Source organism: Microtus pennsylvanicus, chromosome 13, assembly GCF_037038515.1.
Source record: "Microtus pennsylvanicus isolate mMicPen1 chromosome 13, mMicPen1.hap1, whole genome shotgun sequence".
NCBI lineage: Eukaryota > Metazoa > Chordata > Mammalia > Rodentia > Cricetidae > Microtus > Microtus pennsylvanicus.
In genome coordinates, this window is record NC_134591.1 from 38,654,000 (window position 1) to 38,666,767 (window position 12,768).

The 12,768-nt window shown below is 44.4% G+C and overlaps 1 protein-coding gene across 4 annotated transcripts in view; it reads left to right on the forward strand.

The window, feature by feature from the left end:
• Nucleotides 1-12,768, forward strand: part of Pde4b (phosphodiesterase 4B) — a 526,974-nt gene that overhangs the window by 461,141 nt on the left and 53,065 nt on the right. The window lies entirely within an intron of this gene.

Sequence of the window (12,768 nt, forward strand, 5' to 3'; positions counted from 1 at the left end):
GGAAGGAGAAAGGGAAGTGTGGAAATGACAGGGGTTCTCAAAACTTCTTGAATTGGGGGGTGTCTTTGTAGAAATTTTGTGTACTTCTGACAAAACACTGACACAACCTGCTCTTTTAGGTCATAGTTTTGCAGAGTTCATTCTGAGGCTGCTTGGCCCCACACACTTGTCATCGTGACAAGAGGAGCAGTGTAGGATGCTATTTACATCACAGTGGATGGGAATCAGAGATACAGGAAAGTCAAGAAGGGACTAGAGCGTGAGATTGCCCCAAGGACATGCTGTCACTGGTTGCTTCCTTTAACCTGGTCCCATCTCCCAGTAATGCCATCCACTGACTGGGTCTGAGCCCTCAAGAATACAGACACTTCCTGGACTGTGCTTTGCCAATCTACCAGGCAGTTCTGTTTTTTTTTAATTGATTTTATTGAGCTATATATTTTTCTCCACTTCCCTCCCTGCCTCGTTCCTTCCCTTGAACCCTCTCCCATGGTCCCCATGTTCCAAATTTACTCAGGAGATCTTGTCTTTTTTTACTTCCCATGTTGTTTAGATCCATGTATATCTCTCATAGAGTCCTCATTATTGTCTAGGTTTTCTGGGATTATGAATTGTAGGCTGGTTTTCTTTGCTTTATGTCTAAAAGGCACTTGTAAGTGAGTACATGTGATATTTGTCTTTCTGGGTCTGGGTTACCTCACTCAAAATGATGCTTTCTAGATCCATCCATTTGTACCAGGCAGTTCTTAACCTAATCAAGTTAACTATCACAATTAGCTATCACAAGTTCCCCTCCCTTTGTCAGCTTGATACCAAAACACATACATCAGTTCAAGCAATCACATTGCTGTGTGTGTCTTGAGTGTCTGTTTTTTTAGTTACTGTTAAAATATAGCGGAATTCATGCTAGGTAATGGCTGGGCAAATGTGGAAAGAAAGTGTTGGAAGAATAAATTCATACTAAGGCCCAAGAAGATGTTTATGCTAGACATTCTGTTGGCCTTCGGCCATCTTATTTCATTTAATACTGCCGCAGGTTTGTAGGTAGAGATACTCAAAGTCAAATTGAGTGATGTTTACTTGAGGACACTCACACCGTAGATGACAGGACATCCTCTTTGAACTACGTTGTTATCTTCAGCAGTCAAGAATAATAAGAAAAATTGGACAGATGACATATTTGAAATTTAGTAGGAAATTTCAAAATTAGGGATGGCATATGCTTCATTAGTAAGCTCAGAAAGGCAATGGCAGGTGCAAGAGAACAACCTCGATGTGCTAGTAACGAGTGTGAAAGCCCAAGGAATCAGTCTTTGGTCTCCTTCTATTGAAATATAACACTATCCTAGTCTGTTTGCCGTTGCTCAGCTGGTTAGTGGGAAGTAGCCTTTTTTTATTTAGCTTACACTTTTGAAGGTAGGAACTTCAAGCAGCGTGACACCATCTCCAGCAATGGTCTCCTGTTACATTATATCAAAACAAAGGTAATCGTGGTAGGAAGAACTGATCCATTATAACAGCTTTCTGGAGAACTAACCAGGGCCCTTAGACACCTTCAGTGACTCCTTCCGAGGACAGTACCCTCAGTGACTTCACTACCTCTTTCTAAGTCTCAGTTGGTGACATGAACTCTTTTGGCATACTCAAATCGTCGTCAAAACATAGCAAACATGCCGAGAGAAAACCACACGAATCACAGTCAAGAGGTCAATGAGTTTTGTAAAACAAGCATAATCACATGGTCAGTAGCTCCACCAACAGCTGGATTGTGGCCTGCCCCAGAGTAACCCTGATTACTTTTGTGTTTACTAACCTGGCCAAGTTAATCGCTAGCTTGACTTTCAACGTCACAGCTCAGGTTTTGCCTCTTCAGAACTTTCCAAAAATTGAAGCATATTTTTTTTGCCACTTGCTTTAGAATATGGCTTCTTCTGCCACACACTTATGCTTTGCCTGGTCCCTGTTATCACACATGGCAATTATGTTGATCGATTTAGCCCCTCTCAAATAGTTGCCATGTTCTCTAACGGGAGATGCCCAGTCTTGAGGCAGGTAGATGAAAAGTTATAGGCACTATCATTTTACATGTGCTTTCATTGGGTAGAAAGTAGAGGGCACTGATAAATTTCTGTCACATATAAAACTTGGTTAAAAGTTGCACTGATGGAGGATCCGAGATGTCGGATGACCTGCAGGCACAGCCAGGAAAGCAGGGTGACAGTTATCAGATGAGACGGGTAACAACTGAAAAATCTGTCATCCTCAAAGTAGGACAGGAAACTTGCAGAACAAGGTCAAACCGAGTATGTAAGGACTGGATGGTCTGGGGAGCCCCCTTCCAGGGAGAAGTATCGGAACCACACTTAGAACTCAAAACCTCAGAAAATCAGCTCAGTTACAGATGTTTTGAAGAGAACAACAGAAGACAGATGATGGGAGGAAAAATATCACACCTGCTGCAGAGGGAGGGAGAACCACTACCAAGAGCCTGCCCTCTTGGCAGTAAGCTAGAATGACAACCAGGTACCACTTTTAGAAGTCTCCTGCTGAGTCAGCGGCTCAAGGGGGGGGTCCTAGACCTCTGTGACCTGTACTGTTGGAAACTCAGAGCAAGTGTCATGGGCCTTTCTGCTGGAACCTGGCTGGCAAAATACCTCTAGACTTCAGGGGAAATACTGAATTGAAACCACAGTGTTCAGTAAGCTGGGAATTGGTCAGATCCAAACTCTGTGGGGAAACATAGACTCAGATTCCAAATTATGGACCAGAAAAAGCACTGTACTAGGATAGGGTCAACCTTTGCAGCCTGATCTGTGAAGATGAGACTAGCCTTTGTGACCTGGCCTCACAACATCTAGGGATGAAAACAGCATTTGTAATTGGAACCCTGGAGAACTGCCCCGAGGACAGGCCAGCACGTCTACGACCTGGTTCCTGAAGGACTGTCCACTGGTGGGACAAGCATTCAGGACAATACTTGACCTTGCAGAGGACCTCTAGAGGCAAGAACAGCATTTTCACCACAAATCCTAAAGAATTTCCCAAAAGTATGGCCAGTATCTGTGACCTGGCTGTCCAGGAGTGTAACAGGAACTTGGGAGCCCCTAAAGGAGCATCATAAAAGATAGACTACATTGAGCAATCCAGCAAGACTTCAGACGCAGTCTACTCCATCCAGCTCTTCCCCTGCATGTGTGTTTATTCCTTATTTATCTAACCCAGCATCAGTTGGCAGGCCAGCTCAGTCCTGCTCTAGTCTGCCTGTTTCTATCTGTGTGTGTGTGTCTGTCTGTCTGTCTATGTTTCTCTTTCTTTCACTTGTCTTTCTTTTTAAAACTCTATTCTTTTTTTTAAAAAAAAAAATCCTTTTAATGGTCTTTCCCAAAAAGCATACACCAGAGTGGTTTATGAAATCTCTGTTTCTCCGTTCCCCGACACATGGAATCTGTTGTCTATCTGATCATGTTTCTTTACCTTTTTCTCTCCATATGTCTCCATTCCCCGAGGCCTGGGATCTGTGGACTACCTGATCAGATCATAATTCTTTACCTCTTCCTCTCCATTCTACATTCAGTCAGAAAGGCAAGCTTCTCTTCTCCCCAACCCCAGTGTTTCCCACTTCTATTTCCTTCTCCCTCCTTGACTTTCTTCTATCCATCAATACTAATCCCAAGTTTCACTCTGCTTTATTCCTTGACTCTGCCTTGCTCAGAACTAGTGAGTAACATCTTAGTGCACACTGTGCCATCACTGCTCCTTCACATATGAAAATGGTTAGAGTTTAAGAACACAAACAACAAGCATATAACAGATTTGTAGCAATATATGAATCCTAGAGGCACATGCCCTGAAAAAAATTAAGTGATGATGAAATAAAAAAATAGATCTATATTTTCAATAATATTGAAACCATTTTTAATTTCTGAACTCAAAGTCCAGGCCCAGATGAATTCACCACTGAAATGCTATCAGACTTTCAAAGGGGAACTGACACCAATACTCCTCATACTATTCCCTAAATTAGGGGAGGGAGGAACACGCCCAAATAGTTTTTGAGAACCCAGAATAACCCTAATATCAAAATTAGATAATGGGACAACAAGAGAAAATTACAGACCACAGTCCCTAGTGAATACAGGTACAAAATATCCAAGAAAATACTTGTAAAATAAATTCAGGAGAGCATAAAAAATTATTTACCATGATCAAGTTAGCTTCATTCCAGAGATGTAGTAATGGTTCAACATAGGAATAATAATAAATGTAATAAATTGCATTAATAAATGTAATAAATGGACTCGGGGATATAAATCATGCTATCATTTCAATAGATGCAGAAAGGTCTTTTGATAAAGCCAACTTCTCTTCATGATAAAAGCCCTAAACAGACTATGAATAGAAGAAACATATCTCAACATAATAAAGACTATATACTGCAAAACTGTGCTAACATCATATATGGGGAAATTTCACAGCATTCTTACCATATTGGGAATAAAACTAGGGTGTCCACTTCCTTCACTCTTGTTCAAATGGGGTTTGAAGTTTTAGCTAGAGCTGTCAGGCATGAGAAGAAAGTAAGAGTTACGGATAGAAAGAAAAGGTCAAAGTACCATCCTTTCCAAATCATAGGATGCCATACAAGAAGATGCCAAAGACAGGTCGGACAAATACTTTCAAAAAATGGCAGGATATAAAATTAAGAAATGAAAATCAGTAGACTTTCTTTACACTAACAACAAACATGCTGGGAAAGAAGTCGTGGAAATGATCCCAATCACATGACTTCAAAAATAAATAAAACCTTCCAATGGCATAACCAAGGAAGTGAAAGACTGCTACATTGGAAACTTTAAAATGCTGAAGAAAGAAACTGAGGAACACAGTAGAAGATGGAAATATCTTCCATACGCAGGGAGTAAAAGAATTTGCATTGTGAAAACAGCCATCTTCTATAAAACAATGTTCAGGTGCAGTAAAACACCCATCAAACACCAGTAACAGTCTTTGCAGAGACAGAAAACCATCTTAAATATCATGTCAGAGTAATTTGTATCATTACCCTGTCATGTCATAAATTTCAATAATAAGTAATTTGTGTTAGAGACTACCAAAGAAATCTTGAGACAAAAAAACCTACTTCTGGGGGTGTCACTATACCTGATTTCAAGTTTTACTACATATCGATAATAGTAGGGCATGATGCTGGCACAAAAACATGTACATGGATGGAACAGAGTGGACCATACACAAACACAGACAACTACACACACAGGATTTCTGAAAAGGATGCCAAAAATGTACTTTGGAGAAAAGATGGCCTCTTCAGATAAAGCTGCCCAAACTGGATATCCTGTAAAAAAAAAAAATGAAATTGTCAATATCTCGCACCCTGCACAAAAATCAACTCCAAGTGAATGAAAGATATTAATGAAAGACCTGAAACTCCAACTGTTAGAAGGAAAATAGAGAAAACACTCCAAGATATATTGCTCAGGAGATAATTTCAAGTAGATAAAAGGGATCTTATAAAATTTAAAAGCCTCTACATGGCAAGGGAATATTGGAATGAAAAAGATTAGCCCCTTAAGAGAGAAAATATTTGTTAGATGCACATCTGACACAGGATTTCTATCTAGAATATATAAAAGACAAAATCATGAAACAGGGCATTAAACCACCCAGTCCATAACTGGTTCAGTGAACACATGATAGATGTAAAACAAATGATAAAAAAAAGACATGGAAATACCCTAGCCATTGGAGAATTGGGATTTAAAACTGCATTGGTGGGGCCAAGAGAAGCTCAGATATTAAGAGCCCTGGCCACTCTTTCAGAGGACACAGGTTAGATTCCCAGCACCCACACAACTGGTTCACAGTTGTCTATAACTACAGTTCCAGGTGATCCAACAACACCCTCCTCGGCCAGACTCGGGGCACGCACCGCAGTCACAATAGCAAGAACAATCACTCTGGCAAGGATTTAGGGACTTTTATAGACTGCTGATCACAGATGTAAACTAAGCCAGGCACCATGGACGTCACTATGGCAATTCCTCAAAAACCGAAAACTAGGTCTGACTTATGATTGAGTCGGGCTGCTCATGGCTGTTTACCCAAAAGACTCCAAGGGAGCACATCCCAGAGACACTGGTCCATCAGTGTTTACTGTAGCACTGCTCACAACAGCTCCGTCATGGAAACAACCTAGGCCTCCATCAACAGAGAAGTGAATAAAGGAACTTTGCTGCAAATACACAATGGAATTTTTTCAGCTTTTTAAAGCATAAAATTATGGTGTTTGCCAAGACGCAGATGTAACCGGAGATAATACTAACTGCACTAAGCCAGTCTTAGAAATCAAATACTATGTATTTTCTCTCATAGGTGGTTCCTAAGTGTCATACAGACCCAAAATTCATGCATGTATTTTTCAACATTCAAATAAAAGTGCATCTATGTAAGAGCAAAGACGACCAACAGGAGGCGAGTGTGGAGAAGCAGGACAATGGAGGAGAAGGGGGAAATATACTCAAAATGCAGTCTGCACTTCCATGAAAATGTCCTTATTTAACACAATCTCATAGAGGGCTAATATTCAATGAAAATATTTAATTATGTTTACTTCACCTAACCTGTCAAACATTGTAAGCAAGCTCCACATGATATACTCTCCTCTATACTATAAACCCTAAGACTCTACAGACAGAAAAGATGGCACAAAGGTCACCACAGTTCGCATACCAGCCTCCAACACAAGAAAGGGTTCAGTGTGCGCTGTCATTTAGAGGACGAAAACATCCTGAAGACGCAGGACCAGGGTTCATCACACCGTTCTTGTTTGGAAATCTTGTACACATCGTCCCGGGAGAAGTTTTAAGGAAACAACAGCTGCTGGTCTGTAACATCTGTCTGGGAAGGTTCTCTGCTAGCCGGCTTGCAATAAATAGCTGTGTGTCCTTAAAGACGCGAGACGAAGCGTTCAGGAAAATGATGTCTCTGGGTGGTTGGAAATTTAGACAGTTGCGTGACTTGTATAGTGAAGGGGTTTTTTAAGGCCTCTATGTTCTTATAACCTCCCTAGACGGTATTTCTTCCTCTGTGACACTGAGTTTGTACTCAGTCTTACCCTCCAGGCTGCTCGGAGACTCAGATGACGTGAGGTGAGCAAGCAACTTTGCAAATTGTATGGTTAAGAATAAACATGAGCCCTCTTGGCTGTGCATCTTGTCAGATGTTCAGAGCAGATCCACGTGCAGGGCACCACACCGCAAGGCACCACGGGAGCTTAGAGGGTGCGAAGGGACTGTGCCTTTCAGGTCCCACAGGCCTGAGTAGGAAAACAGGCCCTTCCGTACTCCTGAGGCTGGGTGACTTCAGGAGAGTTAGCCTCCTGTAGCCACAGGTTCTTTGGAGAAAGGGGATAATTACAACCTTAGATTTGCCAGGAGGAGCATGTAATTGAGAGGAGGGAAAAGGCCTCCCTCATGGCACACCACGCTATACATAGAATTATCCTAATAAATAGTGTCGGTTCCTGTAATTCATAATGTTAATAACAGCACCCCAGCGTCAAGCAGCCATTTAGGGTGGCTGATGTTCAAGTCTCTGACAGTGTCTTCCGGAGAAATGGCCAAGGTTCCCCAGTGTTGGACAATTTTATTATCTAGTGTTACCTTCCCAGACTACTGACAGAGAGCAGGCCAGAACACATACCACGTGATGACTGGGCACACACAGGTTTCAGGGGGTGGAAGGGCCCTAGGTGGCAGAGCTTTCAGTGAGCTGAGCTGACCTCCTCTCTCCGCCGCAATCTTCTGGGCGAGCCAGGTTCTTTGTTGCGTTCCTTAGATGAGTGAGAGAATATTGGATCTTCAGAACTGGGAGACTCCTGCGAATTGCCTGACGGCACATCCAGAATTCACAGCTGAAAAGCAGTCCCTGCTAAAACTCACAAGGTTCCTGTGTGAGCTGATGATACAGCTGGGAGTGAGACCCAGCTGTCCCAACTCCCATGTGAGAGCCCTTTTTCTAGGACAGAATTCAGCCTGGCACTTTCGGTACCAATGCAGGAGCTAGGCCTCCTTAAGAGCCAGGCTTGAGGGTTCTTCCTTGTGGCATTCCTGGCTGATGTTTCGCATCCAACTCTTTCAAGAAAAATCTTATGACTGGAATATGTCTAAGCCACTCCATTTTTAATATTCAAGTATTAGATCAAAGATCAGCTTCAGAGAACATCTTCATATGACCAGGACATTTCTGTGTGTGGCAGCAGTATTTGCAAATATCCTACCTTCAAGGGAACACCCGCTTTAGTAGTCCTGAGCTGTCAATCATCGTTCCCTTATGCTGGTGTAGACCTTAGTGCATATAGCAAGGTACCAAGCTCTGGGATCAAGAGAAAATGAGATTATTGATTATTCATACTGGACACTTTATGAATCAAAAGTTCCCCTGGCTGTAAAATGAGGAAGACAGCATCTACTTTGGGAGCTGTTAAACATAGGAAAGTCTGACGTTCTTAGGATCATGCTTGTCGGAGTAGGTGTTCAACAGCTGTAAATAATAATGCTTCATCACATTTCGTCATCAGATTGGCATGCCTGTATCCTCTGTTGAACTGTTATCTTGTTTTAGTCGCTAGACCTTTAGATGGTGCTAATTTAGTATGGAGAAGATATTGAAGTTTCCAGAAGTGAGACAGAAAGAAGAGAGAGGCGTGATGACTTCCATCCAGAAAGACCAAAGACCTGTGGGCTCAAGACTCAGTTTTCCCTTGGATGAACTGTACAATTGTACCTCTGTGGACTTTTCAGCCTGTAAAATGCGTTATTTTTATCAGCAAAGTGGGCTTGCAAGGACTCACCTCAGAGCACAGTTTCCCAAATGATTTGAGGTGATGCAAGCATACATGTTTGATAAATTATGAATTTGTCAAATTATCCCAGCTATGAGATCCAGCTTCCGTGTGCCTTGTTTTCATCTAATAACTATTAGCGGCTTTTGTTGATGTAGGAAAAAGTCCCGCGTTAGGTGTTTGGGGGAGGTCTTTGATTTTAGGAGGTTTTCAGTGTTCCCAGGAGATTAGAAAGCACAGTGTCTGCCCGCAGCCTTCGCAGATAGCTTGAGAGAAGTTCCAGACAAGACCGTTGACCCTGGTGACCTCCACAGTGTGATGGCAGCAGTAGCAGCAGCAGCTACCGCCTCAGAAGCCAGTCCCTAAGTTAAGGTATATGCGGCACGTGCTCACATCCGCCTGCTGCTGTGCTTGGCAAGCATCAATGGGACCAGCTTCTCATTCCTCTCCAACATACTCAAAAGTAGCCCATGACGTCACCCGTGAAGCAAATGATGCTGTGGTATGGCCGGGTGGGGCGAGAGGCTTACTGCGAGAGGGATGGAGAGTGAGGACTGGTTACTGGCAGCTGGCCTCCACTCGGAGCTTTGTGCAGGGAGTGTGCGCTGTGACTTTGCTCTTCCCCCTCACACCCAGAGCCCCTCCCTCCTTCCTTAGGCGTGAATCCTTAGACTGAGGCCTGGGAAGCCCTAGGAGAACTGTCTGTGGAGCGCAGCACCCGAGAGCCTCTTAGACTGTGGGGTCCATGGAATCTTTCCTTTGAGGAGGGTCTCTCACGCTGAACGCCCAGGGACACGGCCTTCTTTCCCTGTCTCCGGTCCTTAGCCTGGACATCTTCTCAAAATGACAGCTGCGGCAGCGGAGAAATGCACTCTTCACTCTGGGCAGTTTGGGCTCCTCAGAATGCCCAGGGAGTCTGTGCATTGTCTGTCAGTGAGGTAACATCACACAGTGAGGGTGACTTAAAACATCACAGGCCAAGGTTTCGGCAAGGCTTTGTCCTTCCTAGAGACTGAGGGAGCACTCGTGTTCTAGTTGTTTCCATCTAGAGGCTGCTCACACTCTAGCTGCTAGCCACTTCCTGTCTTCAAAGCCAGCAAATCAAACCTTCCTTGCGTCACATCGCTGAGACCCCCCAGCTCTTGTAATTCTCCTGTGTCGCTCCTTGCTCTTGAAAGAACTTTGATGTCATTGGTCCACCTGGGTCATCTCCCACGAATCTTGTTCAGGTTGAGGTCGGCCTGGGCACAACATGAACTCTGCTGTCTTTCCTCCTCTGCCAACGACTTTGTAGGCTAACAAACCTTGGATGAGAGTGACTGCAGATTCAGTGTGCCAAAGTCTTTCGGAGGCTGCGACCCTGCAACCCCAGGTGGGACAGTAACCTTAGGCCATCAAGCCCTCTGAAATAGGCTTAGCAAACAGGGTCCCCCCAGTCAGCCGCCTGCTTCTGCAAGAGGGTTTTACAGTTTTACGGGAGCCAGCCACATGTTTCTGTGTTGCCTGTGGGCTTTCACACTAACATGGCAGCTGAGAATTTGCCAAAGACCAATAGCTAGCCCAAAGACCTAAAAACAAAGATGCCCACCTCCCGTTATGACACTCGATACATCTGTGGTTCTGACATTAACTCTTTACAGCCTCACACCGGATAAATGTCTTCTTCATGCTTGTTTGTTTTCCCATCTTCCCAGTCCCACCTCCATCAAGCCTAGTGGTGCTCTCTCACCATCCTTTCTAGCCACGAGGCTAGTCAAGCCTTGCAGCAACTCTAAGCTCCCCTGAGTATCAGATTCTCTTAATTTCGACAGACGTCATTTCCTCTTTTCAGAACGCATTTACCATTTTCCGCTATCTTTTGCCGCCTGGTCACACTCCTGCAGAACCCTGCCAACATGCACCTTCCTCCAGGAAACCTCGTGCGAGCACTCCACTCAAGGAAAACAATCAGTCTCCCTGAAATAGTCTCTAGGGATTGTAAATCCCCCAGCGGTAGGGACTGTCATCTTTACTGGTAGTATCCTCAAGCACTGGGGGAACTGTAGACAGTGGCTGAGGCTTTTGTGGATTTTAGTTGTCTTCTCTGGGCTCGGGTAATTTACCATCTGAGAAGGGAAGAGTCTGGTAAGACATGGTTGGCCTCCAAGAGCCATTTTGGCTTTAAGAATCTGTTCCATCGGGGAAACCCTGGCGCTGTGGCTTACAGATTGAGAGGAGAGAGCAAGCTCCCACATTAAGCGCATGCCCCGAGGAGCTGGGAATCACCCCACCACAGGTGAAATGGGGAGAGAGCACGGAGGTGCTGAGCTCATCTGTAAATATTCCCTGCTGACATTCCCCCAGGAGCCAGTCAGAAGTCAGTGAACCTGTCCAGGCGTGCAGCACTACTCTGCGGCTCTCCACGACAAAGCTCTGTCCTTCGCTGGAGACCCACCCCTAATCCTGTGGCTACATGGGAATCAGGCCATGTCACATGGTCCAGACATCTTTCCACTCGGCACCCACCTCCCTCATCTTGTGTCCCACTCCACAGCTTAGAACTGGGTGAGAATTGTCATTGTGTCCCGTTGCTTATGAAGATCTATTTTTTTTTAAGCTTCCAAAGCATGGCTTAGAACATAACTGTTTTCCTTTCATCCTGGCCTCAGCACCTTTATTTCCCTGTGTGGCTCTTAGGCTAGGTCTTTACAGAGGGGTTCTCTGTAACTGCTCCCTGAGCCATTTCCCACTGAGAGCACCCTTAAATACATTCACTGTCCTGATTGCCCTGGGCTCTCCTCCTCACACCTCTCCCCATTCAGGAGCTTGCAGTCCCCCTCCAGATCCAGCCAGCTCTGCTCATTTCAGACTGTGACCCTGCCCTGTTTTTCTTCCACACTAAGTCCTATGTCACATCTAGCCGTTTCCTGTTTTCATCCCATTTGGGCCCTGCCCTTCTGCCTGTGGGTGCCTCTACCTGGTTTGTTATTATGCCCTCATCATTTCTGTTCTGTGCTCCTTTCTGGGCCCATCCCAGGTCACATGGTTCTTGAGGGCAGGAAGGACTGAGGCTTTTGTCCGCTGGAGCATCTGCTCTTGCTGTCCCGAGTGTAATCCACTGTGGGCTCCTTAAACCCAGGTGATCCATTCCTGTCCTATTTGCTACTTCCTGTCCACCAGCCTGCCATTTGTAAATTAATGGTAATAAATCTACATTATCAGGTTTGGGGTGTGTTTTTTTTTTCAAATTATTCCATTCAAAATGCATATAACAACCTCAGCCTATGGTTAAGCTTTATTAAGTGCCTAATGTTTAGCCAGCAAACTTTTATTAAGTGCCTGCTGTTTACCCTGTGCTCCTCAAGTCTGCTGTCAGCAATTTCAATGGTCTTTCTTAGAGATGAACCATTCATTGGTCCTCAGTTCAGACCCGTGTTCCTTCCTACAGAAGTGTCATATGGGGACGTGACATTCACAGGTTCACAGTGTAAGAAGAGGACTGGGCTGGGACCGTCCCCCTCCTCTAGTCCTTCTGCAACATTCCCCCGAGATCTGGCCTATTAGGTGCCAACTAGGGCTTTCCGTTTGACTGACTGGCTAGGCTAAGTAGTTCCTAACCTGCACTAGGACTACTTAGAATGCTTTCAGGGTGTAGCCACAACTCATTCATTCAGTGAATTCAGCTAATGAATAAACCAAATCAAGCAAACGTTTGCAAAACTGAAGCTGGAATGCGGCTAAGCTGACTCAACCTCAAAATGGCCGTTCTGTTTCTGCCCCGACACTGGGGCGCTGCTATTTTAAAAATGCCCAGTGTTCTAAGTCTACTGCTGTGTCAAACGGCTCAATTTGTTCCTGATTCAAGCGGACCTTTTAAACCAGATAACGGGATCGTTGACAAGTGCCAGAAGAAACGCTATGGAAAAATA